We start from the raw sequence: 13,754 nt of genomic DNA, 5'->3' as shown, positions 1-13,754 counted from the left end.
AATGGACATTTATATATATATGCACATATACACACACACGTACATAATCACAGGAGCACATACACATGTTCATATATTTCTATAGGATAGCTTCTTAAAAAGGTTGCCATGCCAAAGGATACATGCAAGTAATTTTTTATAGTTTTCCCAAATTTCTCTCTAAACAAAGTATGTCAATTTACACTCCCATCAACAGTTCTTGATAGAATTTGCTTAACCACAAACAATAATAACTGATTTAATCAGTTTTTTAATTTTTAATAATCTAGTAAGAATTATGATTACCTGATGTATACCCATCATCTATACAGATTTTGACAATCAATAAATATAAGTTGATTGAATAAAAGAATGAACCATCAAATGAGTATAATAAATTACCATATATGCTTAGATATTTTCTAGTCTCTCCTTTATCACACTGACATATGATTAAGTCGGCTGATAATTCTGACTATTGTTACAGGTGCACTACATTTTTTAATATGTTTTGATATCTGGTTGCCGCAGTTGGCTCTTTTTAAAATTATTTTGGCATTTCTGATATACTCAAGTTTAGAAAAGATAATAAGCTTGATGGAATTTTGATTGAACATTAAATTAAATTGAATTTATAGGTGAATAACTTTGAGACCTTCAAAAATAGCATTAATCTTTGCCTTTTCCGGTGTGATATTTTACACAGGATAAACACTTCAGAAAAAGTTAAAGCTTCTAGAAATTTGGGACTGCTGATAATAAGATTACTTCTCATTGCTTTCAAAATCATTTCCTCTATTTCTTATATATAAGTTCAGTAACAAAAAAGAAAAATCACACAGTAGAGGGCAAAATAAAGTTCCCAATAGTAAAATAAAAGTTCTTTACCTTTCATCATAATACATTTCTCAAAACAACCATGAAAACCATATAAATGAACCCTACACATTACACTTATTAAACATGTTACATGGAAAAACCCCATTCCCAGAAAGCCGACACTTATTGTCACTAAATGTGGTATAATTTTTTACTTTTTTCTTGAATGTTACCATGTGTCCATGTGTAAATGGTTGTTGCAATATGTAAACATGGACTAGATAATAAACACAGATGAAAATTAATTTGCTAAAACTTCTTTAAATTCTATTTCAGCTTATTTGAAATAAAAGTAAGAGTGAAAAAACAGAGTTCATGCTAGGAAAGAATCACTGTAGACTTGCCAGTGCTTTCGTGGATTGTTAAGAAAGTGAATAAGCAAAAGAGTGTGTCTACATGTGTATACATCAGGTAATCATAATTCTTACAAGATTATTAAACATTTAAAACTGGTTAAATCAATTATTATTGTTTTTTTAAATAACAAAACTAAGTGCAGAAAAAAATAATAAAGGAAAAAGCAATAAGACCATTCCAATATTCCAATAATTATACAGATAAATTCTTTTCTGCAGATAAAGATGGTTGCACTGTTGGCAGGGCGTATCACGTGCTGGCACAAAGTGCTTGTTCACTAGCTCATATGCAGGCTGAATTGTGCATAAGAAATGTAACACAAGAGTACCAATACACATTGTGGAAAAAGTGAATTGAATTGAGTGGAAAAAATGAAAATTGAGGACTATCTATATTTATTGCTGTTGGCATAACAGACCAAACTTTTTTCTTAAAAAGAAGACGACACTTTGGTTAGAAATCCATAGCTGAGATTGCCTGTGATTAGTAAGATGACTGAGTTAAAGGGAAGAGATGCTGAATGTGTGTTTAATAGGAGGCAGTGAGTATGTGCGGTGAGTGATGGGGAGGTGTTAGTACAAAAATCACAGTGTTTGCGTGTGATCAGCATAAATATTGGTTGACTAGGAAGTCTTCGTTATGTATTTAACAAGGAGGTGTTGATGGGGTGGAGACTTTGCTACCAGTGAGGCGTGAGCCGCCAGGTGTGGGGAACCTGAAACGAGATAGGAGTTGTAAAGAAAGAAGAATGAAAAAAAAAACAAATGTTTATTATTATGCACCAAGCATCATGCTAATTAATTTTCAAATATTTTCTCATTTACTCCACCCAATGGTCTCACTTACTTCATCCTTTTAAAGATGAAGAAAAGTGAGAAAAAGAAAAATGATCTGTGAACCACTGTGACCTCGGTTCAATGCTCATTCATTCATCCATTAAAAATGTTTTTAGCATTTTGCTATTACCTGTAAACTGAGTGCTAGCGATAGAGAGGTTGAATTAGGGTCCTTGCCATCAAGAACCTCACGTCAGAGGCAGGAAGAAGTAAAAGTTAAAACACAGTGTGACAGGTGTCTTGTAAGGGGTGTGAATAAGAGGGCTATGGGAGAAGAGAGGGGTGCCCAGCAGAGTGGAGTCGAGAAGGGCTTCTCAGAAGTCACCTTTGAACTGAGTCTGGCAGGACCACAGGAAATAGTCAAAGGAAGAAATGGGAACGGCATTCCAGGTCAATAGAACAGAATGGCGGGGAGACACAGAGAGAGAGAGGGAAACCAGGGGACCTGGAGAAAGACATTCACTTAGTAAGTCTGGGGAATGGAGGAAGATTGTTGTATAGACAAGAAGTCGGAGGCCTAAATATGTATGAAATGCTAAGGAATTTTAATTTTAATCTGAACGTTAAAGAGAACCACTGAAATATTTAAAGGAGAAGAGTGACTTTGAATCACTTGTGAAGTTGCTCTGGAGTAGACACAAGGAGGAGGCTGTTGGTAAGATCAAAGGAAGTTCTTTCAGTGAAACAAGGCAGTGAGGGACTGTTTTGAGTTTCATCTGCATGCCCCGATCCTTGGGCTAACTGAATAATTAACTGCCCACTTCACAAAATCATATTTGAATTGTGCATTTCACATCATCAGCAAATGGTGGCAACCAGTGATGCCAGCTCTATCCCAAAGATGGCACTGTAACCTAAAAACACCAAGCCAGTAAATGCCCTGGAACCTGGGTAACGCTCCCTGGAGGACCATCTGCCAAAGGAGAAGGACATGAACACGAGGACCCAGGCTCTCACCTCAAGAATAATATGGCTTCTACATTTATAAGAAACAGAAATGAATTCAAAAGAAAAGTCAGTGTTAGGATTTTAAGCCTTTTTTTTTTTTTTGCTATTAGTGCACCATTGATTATTTTCCTAGTGTAAAATTAATGTGTGCTTATTGTAGAAAAATAGGAAAATATAAAAATATAAAAACAAAATGGAAATCATGTCCCATTACCCAGAGACATCTACTGCTAACACCATGATAGTCTTCCTTTCAGTTAATGCTATCATAGCTCTACCCTTTGGTTGACAGATAATGCCTAAGAAACCCAAATCTGTAGTTAGTACTTCGTCTCTACACACTTTCTTTACAACCTTGTGACTATGCACATACTTAAGAATCTGTATATTACAATATATTATTAACAAGATAGTCCAGGATGTTAGTGAAAACACCTTATACACTACAGTGTAATAATTATAGCTATAATATATTTTTTACATTTCTGGAGTTCCAGTTTCCCTTCCAGTTCTGAGACTGAGTCTGAGTACCCAAGAGATGTATCAAATCATTATGAAACTTTTATTCATTTGTAAGGATGCCACCACTCTAGAGGAATATTTAGATAGATACCCCATGCTATCAAGGCTTAAGCTATTACAGGTTACTTTTGATGGCCATAAAACTGACCTCAGTTTTTGGACTGAAGACAATACAAGTTCTGCTATCTACATACAATGTGTTCAGCCCTGATCTGTGTATGTATAACCCGACAGCCAAAGTAATGGGTTATAATTTTCTAAAAAGTACCAAATTATCATCTAACAGCTTAGACTCTGAAAAACATGTCTCCCCCGAAAAGTCATGAGAAAGTCTGAACCACAATGCACACTGGCACACCCAGGTACCACCTGTGTGGACTGACTGATAGAACTAGGTTAACCATGCATCAGAAAGGGTCCTTAGGTTTAACTCTGTGCTTTAGAGTGAAATTGAGTTATCTGTAGTGAGGTGGATGGACGTAAAGTCTGTCATACAGAGTGAAGTAAGTCAGAAAGAGAGAAACAAATGCCGTATGCTAACACATATATATGGTATCTAAAAAACAAAACAAAACAAAACCAATCCAAAACAAACAAACAAACAAAAAACCCCAGTACTGATGAACCTAGGGGCAGGGCAAGAATAAAGATGCAAACGTGGAGAATGGTCTTGAGGACACGGGGTGGGGGGGTGGGGGGGGGAAGCTGGGATGAAGTGAGAGAGTAGCACTGACATATACACACGACCAAATGTAAAATAGATGGCTCGTGGGAAGCAGCTGCATAACACAGGGAGATCAGCTCAATGCTTGGTGATGACCTAGAGGGGTGGGATAGGGAGGGTGGGAGGGAGGCTCAAGAGGGAGGGAATATGGGGATATATGTGTAAGTACAGCCATTTCATTTTGTTGTACCGCAGAAACTGCACAATATTGTAAAACGATTATACTCCAATAACGATCTGAGGGGGGAAAAAGTATACCTAGAAAAAAATAATAAATAAATATGTGCTTTAGAGGAAAAAATATATTCCCAGCAAAAATAGGACATGATCTGACGTGATGATGGTAAATCCCATCCTGGGATGGCACTTATTACTTACCTTTGTTTTTAATTTCAAAAAATTTGAGATTTTTACACTGTCCAGAATACATTAAACCCTGACTAATCTTTCACAATCGGTGGATTTCAATCAAGTTCTAGCCTGTTCCTTGCTATTTTCCATTTCCACAGTTTCAAACTAACGTTTCCCCTCCTTCACCTGCCTCCCTTAACTTACAGAATTTACATCTTCTGCTTCAGCTGCACTGAGATACTGGGAAGAGAGGAGACACTGTGACAAATGACATTGAAAAATTAGGATAAAATGTGCAACTCTTGAACAGAGAGGACGGAAGACCTGGACCCATGAGGGAAATTTGGCTTATACAGTCATCGCTTTCATAAAAATTACAAGCTAGAATGCCAATCCCAAACAAATATCCCAAGCCAACAAGATTCATTATCTGTTTCTGATGGCTGTTATCTATGAGCATAATCTTCACAGCATGGCTAGAATCAAGATGCTTCCAACCAACCTCTAAAATCGAGTAGTGCTTTTGGACCAAATCACACAGCAAGTGCTAAAACAGTTAACTGGAAGCTTAACACTTTCCACCCATTCCACTTTCATAGAATTTATCAGTGAAAAACAGCTGATTGTCTAAAGAAATGAAAAAAAGTTAAATCCTTTACAATATTCTGGTAATCAACTAGTTTAGGGAGTTAATGCCTTCCCCTTTCAATCTCCAGATTTTCTGATGGGAGGCTCTGGGGAACGTAATAGCAAAAAACAAAAAGCAACAACAACAGAAAAACACTTTTCTACTAGCAAAAGAACCCTTTTTGCTGAGTGGAAGCAAGCAGGAGAATCTGAAAGAGAGAGCTGTTCTGTAGCAGAACAAGAGGGAACAGGACACCTACCCTCCGTTAACCCCGGCCTCTCCCAGTCTCTCTCCAAGCCAATAGTTCCTTTCTGCCCTGCACCACAGGCTACCTCAGGAAGGAGGATCCAGCAGTGGGTCAGAAGGGCATCAGAATTCTCCCGAATTCCTCCCTCTACACTTTTCCCTCCCCTAGAGAGAGAAGAAGGGCAGGGAGAAAACACCACAGAAAATCTCACTGGCTTAGCAATTATGGTTTCCCTAGAATTGAAAGGGATGTCCTTTCTCTGAAGATAAGGGTGTGTTCAGCTCATTGCACGTTTTGGCAAAGTACCTGTCAAGCATACTCAGCTAAGACAGAAAAGCCTGTAGCTTAGCAGGAAAAAAGGGCGGAGAAATGATACCTGAAATAAAAACCACTAAGCTCCATGATAGACTGATTCGCAGTGATTACTTAGAAAACATCCATCACGTCGTCACTGGAAAAATCCGGGCAAAATGAAAATTGCTTAATGAGTTTTGAAATCTGGAACAACTGGTGATTCTCAGGGTTGGGGACAATAATTAATAGTAACCATACCTCCTGGATTTCCAGGATGGATTCACACTTATCACCAGCTCTTTCAGTCTTAACTTAAAATCATCAATCTGTTGCCCCCTTATGTGCTCATTCTTGTTAGACTAAGTTGAGTTCTAGAAAATACAGCCACCCTTGTAGGCATTCATAAAATATCTGTCAATTTCACATGACCAGTTTGTCATGTAAAACCTTTCAGATCATGAATTGAATTAGTTCATTTCTTTCCATGCCTGTGGATACACCTTGATCCAAGACTCCACCACTATCTCATTCACCTCTGTATCTCAAGGCTTAAACTGTGCCTGGTACACATTAGACACAATAAATATAAATAAATACATTCCATACACATGGAAAATATACTTGATTGAATTATCCTTATTCAATCAATTTGTGACATTGTTATCAAAGTTGTCTCTTCTAGTAGCTGTAGATTATGGGAGGATCTATGTTTCTAAAAGAAAAATCATGAAGAGATATTATTAAACATCTACGTTCCAAGGCTTGAAGCTCTGCATAACTGGACTGAGAATTCTATTCATATTTGGGTTCAATTCTTCAACAAGTCACTTAAATTTGTTCACCGTACTTTGCTTATTTGTAAAATTAGAGAATTGGATTAAATCAATGTTTTTTGTACTGTGGGTCACACCCCACAATAGTGAGTCATGAAGTCAATTTCGCATGGCTATTTAGGGAAATATTTTTAATGGACTTAGAGAGAACATAAAAGAAAAGGAAATCGAGTATATCTCACATAGTAAGAGGATACATTTGTATATGGGTGTGTTGGTTGTTGACATAAATATATTTTTGACCATGGTTAAAAGAAGATCATCTGAAGTTTCTTCAGAGTCTCAAATGCTTGAATTATAGGAATAAATTGAAAGAGAACAAGGAAGGGTGTTAGTGCTGGGAACGGGAAGTTAGAGTGACAGACAGAGGACAGTGGCTCTTGCAGCAGAGCAAAAGCTGTGCAAGTGAGAGAGACTTCAGTGCTTTTGCTATTACCCACATCGTATGAAGACAAGCGGTAGGTAAATCTTTCATACAGAATACCTCTCCCAGAGCACTGGGAAAATAAGAAAGTTATCAAATCCCTGGAGGACTATAGAAGAGTTTGTAAAAATGAGTACTCAGTGATCCTCATTTACCAAAACCCTATTTTAATCGTTACTAAGGAAAGACAGTTTATATATACGGAGGAAAGGAAGGCTCCATGTAGGTTGTAGGTATATCCTATCTTCATTCATTTGAATCAAACCTACCAAACCCCACTTTTGACTCTCTTTGCTTTGATCCTCAGCTTTTGGAGTATGGAATGGCTTGCATTTTGTAGACGATGAGACCTGTGCCCATAATTCACGCCCAGTGCCGATTTGCCACCTTAACCTGGACCCTGGGGATGGGATCGGTGCCCAGCTTCCACCACTGACGAACCATGCAGTGATAAGGGAGTCCCTTACCTCTCTGGGCTTCACAGGTGTTCCCTTTAAAATGTGAGTTTCTTGGACAAGGTATGTCTCTGGGTGTGAAATTGCCCAGATCTAATCTGCTCTTACTTCACGAGATAATCCCTATTAGACCCTAAGGCTTTCCTAAAACCAGAGTGACCTGAGGCATTCCAGGCACTTTGTTCAAGAAGAAACCAGTTTCAGAGGATCCCCTTTGTGAGTAAACCCCCAGGTATGCAATTTCCAGGATGGTTTAGGGTCAGCTGAGAAAATTAGGAATGAAGCCTCATGGAGAGAAATGAACTGTTGTTCCCGAAGGGATACGTTTTCAGAAAGAAACTTCAGAGTTCCTTGAGGTTTTGTGTGACCCCCGCCCCTTTCTGTGTGCCACCCTTCCTAATGGACTGGGGGAGGGGCGGAGGTGGGGGGGGGACAGACTCAGTGCATAGATTCCCCCCCCACCCACCCCCACACACACAGAGCAGCTTGCTTTTCTTCAAGCTCTAGCAGAATGGGTTTAATTAAGTCTAAATGAATACCAAGCAATTTTATTAGTTGTGAATGCTGGAAGAAGGGGAATTTACATTTTCTAATGAAAATAGAGCATCAAATTTCCTCTGATAAGCACAGTAATACAAATTTCAGATCTACATTCTGCCCAGAGGGAGTGTGGAAAAGGGAAAAAAGGGAAAACTAATAGAAAGAAAGAAAGAACGGATTGGGGGGTGGGGGGAGTGCAGCTGAAGCAGCAGGAAGAAAAAAGACGAGAGGGAGAGTGAGGGAATAGGAATTAGGAATGTATAGAGTAAGCTGCACCCAGACTGCAGTCTGGAAGAGGGATGCACCCTGAAAGGCAGTCAAGAGCCAGTGCTGGGCTCACTAGCCCCAAGGAGTCTGCTGAGCTCTGGAACCAGCCACATCTGCCCAGCCTGATCTCTGACCTCACCAGGAAGCCTGCCCAAAACAGAGCAGAGATCATCCTTGTTCTAGGATAGACAGTCATTTCTTGGTTTGCAGCTTGTTAAATTAACTAGTTGCCTGTTCTGATTCTTGTTCCTAATTTGTACTCCATTCCCATTTTTGTCCTTGTTGTTTTTCTCATACTAGTCATAAACGTCAAACTCTTGACTTTTATTCTGACTGTTTCTCCCTTAGGCCTGACTTGCATTTCTGACAGCTGGCATAAGAACTTTTCCAGACACTGAAATGTGCCCACAGTCTGACCTTGTATCTCCGACCCTGATCTTGGACTTTCTACCAGGATTCCCAGATCTGTTCTTTCAATGCTTAGAGGTATGATTCCTAACCCACATTTTTCTCATACTTTTAATCCACTGAGTTCTTTTCATTTCAACAAATATTTACTGAGTATCTGGCATGAACAGGTGAGGCACAGGAGCTACAAAGAGGAACCAGACAGCCCCACTCTTTGGGGATGTTATAGACTAGTAAGAGGGATCAACTCTTAAGCAAACATTTCAGGATAATCTTTAAGAAATCTTTAACCAGAGTATGGATAATTTTTGACTCACCCTCATATAACAGATTAGTAGCATTTTATTTATATATACTGTATATACACACATACAACTCTTCTTTATCCATTCATCTGTTGACGGACACTTAGGTTGCTTCCACCTGTTGGCAATTGTAAATAATGCTGCTATGAACATCAGGGTGCATGTATTTTTTCAAATTAGTGTTTTGGGGTTTTTTTTAATAAATACCCAGGAGTAGAATTTCTGGGTCATGTGGCAGTTCTATTTTTAGTTTTTTGAGAAACCTGCATATGGTTTTCCATAGTGACTGTACCAATTTACATTCCCACCAACAGCATATGAGGGTTCCCTTTTCTCCACATCCTTGCCATTTGTTATTTGTGTTCTTTATGATGATAGCCATTCTGACAGATGTGAGGTGATATCTCATTATAGTTTTGATTTGCATTTCCCTGATGGTTAGTAATCTTGAGCAACTTTTCATGTGCCTGTTGGCCATCCGCACGTCCTCTTTGGAAAAATGTCTATTCAGGTCTTCTGCCCATTTTTTAAATTAAATTGTTTGGTATTTTGTTATTGAGTTGTATCAGCTGTTATATATATTAGATATTAACCCCTTATCAGTAATACCATTAGCAAATATTTTATCCCATTCAGTACATTGTCTTTTTGTTTTGTTGATGGTTTCCTTTGCTGTGCAGTAGCTTTTAAGTCTGATTAGGTCCCATTTGTTTATTTTTATTTTATTTCCTTTGCTTTATGAGACAGACTCAAAAAAATATTGCTACTGTTTATGTCCAAGAGTGTTCTATGTTTTCTTCTAGGAGCTTTATCATTTCCGGTCTTACATTTAGGTCTTTAATCCAATTTGAGTTTATTTTTGTATATCATGTGAGAAAATGTTCTTATTTCATTCTTTTACATGTAGCTGTCAGGTTTTCCCACAATATTCTTCTTATTCATTTTTAATTAGCTGCTGGGAACATATTTTTCTTCCATACAGACTTTAAGATTTTTTTTATCCTCCTTCATCTCCATCCTTCACATAGGCTATGAGTCAAGTCTGAGAACTGAATTGAGAATTTGTCTTTGAGGAATCGGCATAGTAGTACACTTCATTCAGGAACACATTGATATCTTTCTATTTTATTAGATTTTAATTTACATCCTTCATTGTTTTCTAACAATTCTTAAGAGAATTACTTCCAAATATTTTAGTTTTTAACTGAGACTATGAATGGATTCTTTTTCTCATTTCGCTTTCTAGCTTTCAGGAATGAAAAGTTACTGATTTAGTCTATAAAAATCCACCTTAAAATTGCTAAGCAGAGTGCTACATGCAAATGTGTGATAATAAATATGAAAACACGAGACGATAAGGATAATTTCCTCACAAAATATAAATTATGAAAATGTAGCCCCCAAAATGGAAAGTCTCGATAGACCAACTGACCACTGAGGAGCTTTGGAGAGTGAAACTTGGAGTAACTAGAGATAAATTCATAAGCTCAAAACACTTACTTAAAACGCAGGCTGACCAGCCCAAATTAGTATAAATTTCATCACTTCCAAGTCTAAAGGAATAAAAAGGTGTTTTGAGAATTTGTCAATCCTGATTTCACACAGAGAATTAAAGATTAACATTGTCACCACGTTGCACAAGTTAACATGTACAAACATCTGTAAAATTGGCCGTGTGTCTAAGGCATCAAAAATGAAGCCCAAACTGACTCATGAACATGCTGTGGGAACAAGGGAGACTAGAGGTGGAGTTTTCTCTACCTTTAGTCTCTCTTTAGTGTATCCTTCCAGAAAAAAGGCCAAATACAAGGTAGCTATGCTGGCACTGGATCAAAGAACATAAAATCATACTGTAAAGATTGTGCTTTGAGAAACGTTCAGCCTAAATGAATCCATAGGAATCTTCAGACGTTTAAATAAAGGAAAGTAAATTGAAAGGATGTTCAAAAAAGTTAATGTGAAACAACATAGAACAAAATTCTATAGGCTAAATGACATTTTGCTGTAAGACATGGATTTATTCCCTATTTAGGTAGATAATGGATTCTGATCCTCTTCTTAATGTCAGCGAATAGAATAATGGTGTTTATTCAAAGGAAGCCCAATTAGACATGTCCAAAACTGCAGAAGAAACATGTTCATGTGGTATTTTTTGTTTGTTTGTTTTATGTAGGAGAAATATACTACTACTCAACCTCTATGGTAAGGTTGGCAGCCCTGAGAACTCCTTTTCTAACGTAGCATGTAATGGATGTATTCCTGCTTTCAAAGGAAGGAGGATCATGTGTTTAAATGGGAAGTTCAGTGCCTTCCTAAGTTCTATGTGAATACAAAACAGATCCACAGGATATGAGAGTTACTGTGCCCCTGAAAAACAAAAGCTACAATACACTTGAAATTTGTTTCCTCTCATTAATCTTTTCAGGAGGTTTTGTAGCACGTGGTCAGGATCCCAAAGGGAAAATGCACATGACAATAAGTTGTGCAAGTTTTACAGGTTTGCCAAACTTACTTGCAACTTACTAATCATAAACATATCAGCGTATGATGCCTCACTAGGTGAAAAGCCAGTAACACATGAGTCTCTGGTAGAGAAGATTAAACAAATCAGTTCTTGATCCTGAAGGGTAAAGAATGACCAACGGCACATTTTCCAGAAGCATCCTTCCTTTCCATGATAGAGCTAGTAGTTCTTAACCACAGATACTCTTGAAATCCTTGGCGGAGATCATTTTTTAAAATGCTCCCTGCTGTTTTCAGATCCCATCTACAGACTGGCATCTGAGGCAGAGCAGGGAACACAGATGCTGCTGTATACAATGCAGTGTGTCCATTCCACTGGCAGCCACGCCTCACGGCATGTGGTTTGAGAAGCTGGTGGAGCAAACATCCCCATGATATTTCTTCCCATGGGTGGAGTGGTGGGTTGAGATTTAGATTTTTTAAATTATAAAAAAAATTTTGTTTTCCTTCCCTAGGAATTATCAGTAATAATACTGGTACAATTTGTCTACTAGAAAAGCATAAGTCATGGCTCCCTTGATATTTAAAAATGTTCAAAGACTTCTGTGAAATGTGCTCTTTATCATCAAAAGGAATATTAAAAATATATAACTAAAGGGATGTAACAATAACTAGAGAGTGTAGGAAATTAATATTTGACTTGGCATATTTGAGTGTCCTATCTTTTCAAATCATATCATTGTATCAAAGGCCAGGATAAGGTTAGATCCAGGAGGGATGCCAGGTCCTTTGGATCTAACCAAGATCCAGAACTTACTTAGTTCTGGGTCCAGTTTCTTAGATTACTATATTCAAAATCTTAATTTTATTTTAATTTATTACAATCTAGTAAATTATTAGCATTCAAAGAACAACATTTAAATCTCTTAGTAGAGCTAAAATATAATTTTTATACCAGTGCTATTTTCTCATAAAAGAAGCAGAAAAGAATTACCTACAATAGACATTATGCCTGGGGGAGGGGAGGGAGGAGGGACAATTTCTTACACTATCAGTGGGAATGTAAATTGGTATAGCCTTCTGGGATGACGACCTAGTAAAAATCTGAATGATATGTGTCCTTTGATCCTGCATATATACTTGCAGAAAATTTTTAAAGATATATTCATTTATTCACCCTGCAAAGTGCTGGGAACATGCTACCAAATGAAACAGACATGATACCTCCCAGATAGAGCACACAGTCAAGAGGAGAAAAGCAATGTAAACACTCCAACTAAGAAATAACAATGGACACATGCTCTATACAGGCAGCAAATTGGGATAATGGGTAAAATAATGGGGATGAGAGTGCCCACGTTAGGGAGCAGGAACAAAGGACCCCTCTGAGAAGACCTCATAAGCTACCACCTGATGAATGAGAAGCAGCCTGCCAGGCGGGAAGGAAACTGAGTGAAAGCCTGAGACAGGAAAGGTGCTGATGGTTTTTGAAGAACAAAAGAAGGTGCATGTGAGAGGGAGGGAGCGTGTGATGTGACTGTAGAGGATCACAGGGAATGGACCAGGCAGTTCCCTGGAAGCCATGACAGGCAGTTCTGATTCTGTTCCAAGTACATTAGAAGCCACGATCCTTTTAGAATAGCAGTCAGGTTGCTGAGTGAGAGGCGGATTGGGTGAGAGGCAAGAAAGGAACAAGAGCTCTGTCCAAGGCCCATTGCCTAGGCTACCTGAGAGATGCCAAGAATCTGGCGAGTGTGGGTGCCCTGAGAAGGCAGAAACTAGATGGATTCAAAATAGATTTTGTAAGTAGATCCCACCTTGTCAATTTTACCTCCAACCAACCACAAGAACCAAAGAAAAGCTTTTCCTAAAGAAACTTCATGTTGAAGTGAACATGAGGCACATTTGGAAAATTCCTCCCTTCACACTCTTTATTACCTTACAAAAATATTCCCACAAATAAGCAATGGCCTCAGCAGACTAAACAAAGCCAAAAGAAGTTGACCCTAGCCCACGGCATAAGTAAAAATTTTTTAAAGGCGCATTCACCCATATTTATTCTTCTGAAGTCTGGGTTTGAACCAATATATGATAAAAACTACACAAGTCTTTTGAAAGAAAGAATTCCAGGAATCACAGAACCATGGTGACCCTGTTGCATACCATCTAATAGAAAATTAGATCAACAGCTCCATTTTCACTGATTTTTAAAGTTGCAGACTGTTCTCTGCAAGTGCACAATTATTACATTCTCTGATATTTCTGGATGCCTTCAAGTGATCTTAATGGAGGAA

General features: G+C 38.1%; 1 non-coding gene across 1 annotated transcript; it reads right to left on the bottom strand.

Moving 5' to 3' along the window:
• Positions 1 to 11,162: 11,162 nt before the first annotated feature.
• Positions 11,163 to 11,295, bottom strand: LOC130832166 (small nucleolar RNA U109). Its single transcript, XR_009048243.1, has one exon. It is a non-coding gene; the product is annotated as a small nucleolar RNA U109 (small nucleolar RNA).
• Between the last annotated feature and the right edge of the window lie 2,459 nt (positions 11,296 to 13,754).

This window comes from Hippopotamus amphibius, chromosome 11 (genome assembly GCF_030028045.1).
Source record: "Hippopotamus amphibius kiboko isolate mHipAmp2 chromosome 11, mHipAmp2.hap2, whole genome shotgun sequence".
Classification (NCBI taxonomy): domain Eukaryota; kingdom Metazoa; phylum Chordata; class Mammalia; order Artiodactyla; family Hippopotamidae; genus Hippopotamus; species Hippopotamus amphibius.
This window is presented reverse-complemented; position numbering and strand designations above follow the sequence as displayed.